Source organism: Pygoscelis adeliae, unplaced genomic scaffold (assembly GCF_000699105.1).
Source record: "Pygoscelis adeliae isolate BGI_AS28 unplaced genomic scaffold, ASM69910v1 Scaffold26, whole genome shotgun sequence".
NCBI classification, from domain to species: domain Eukaryota; kingdom Metazoa; phylum Chordata; class Aves; order Sphenisciformes; family Spheniscidae; genus Pygoscelis; species Pygoscelis adeliae.
In genome coordinates, this window is record NW_008825104.1 from 697,723 (window position 1) to 698,445 (window position 723).

The following is a 723-nucleotide window of genomic DNA, read 5'->3' on the forward strand; positions in this document are numbered from 1 at the left end:
TTTCCCCCCTACCCCCTTTAAAACAGACAATTTTCATGTAATTTTGACAGGCATGATGTTAACATTTGAAGGAGTGGGAAAACTAACCACCATAATCCTGCCTATGCCCGTCCTAGTCTGCAAGTCACTGCCAAGTCCTTCCCAGGAGACAAGTAGAAGAAGAATAGTACTATCACCAGCTGTACTGAAGAAAAAGCTTTACTCCACTAAATAATTTGCCTACATCACTTCCTTAGTCAAATATACTATGGTTGGTCTTACAGAAGTATTTACTATGCTCTGACTTTATTGTAATCACGCAAGTGTAACAATTACCACATTTATGAACACGGATCCCCTTTACATTCGGAAGCAATGACTTTATTGACCACCCGAATGTGAAAAAGCACTTGACACCGACGTTCCACGCGACTGCTCACACCTGCATCGTTCTGAAGTAACGGCTCCACCTGGTGTTCTCCTGCACCGTCGCTACTTTATCTGTACCGTGGTACGTTACCTTATTTTTAACACAGGATCTTATTTATGCCGGGCACGGGGCAAGCCGCGCTCGAGAAGGTGGCGGCAGGCCTGCTGGCCCAGCTGCAGGGCCGGCGGAGGGCAGAGCCAGGAGCACGGGGAAGGGGACGGGGCCTTTCCTCACAGCGGCTCGCCCCTTCCAGGGCTCCGGGGTGAGCCGACGCAAACGGGAACCGCTACGGAGGATCCCGAGATGCGTGGAGG

The 723-nt window shown here is 50.3% G+C and overlaps 1 long non-coding RNA gene across 1 annotated transcript in view; it reads right to left on the reverse strand.

The window, feature by feature from the left end:
• LOC103919676 overlaps positions 1–680 on the reverse strand; it is a 5,668-nt gene extending 4,988 nt beyond the window's left edge. The window contains exon 1 of the long non-coding RNA XR_663755.1: positions 500–680. This is a non-coding gene — a long non-coding RNA (uncharacterized LOC103919676). The remainder of the gene's footprint in view (positions 1–499) is intronic.
• Between the last annotated feature and the right edge of the window lie 43 nt (positions 681–723).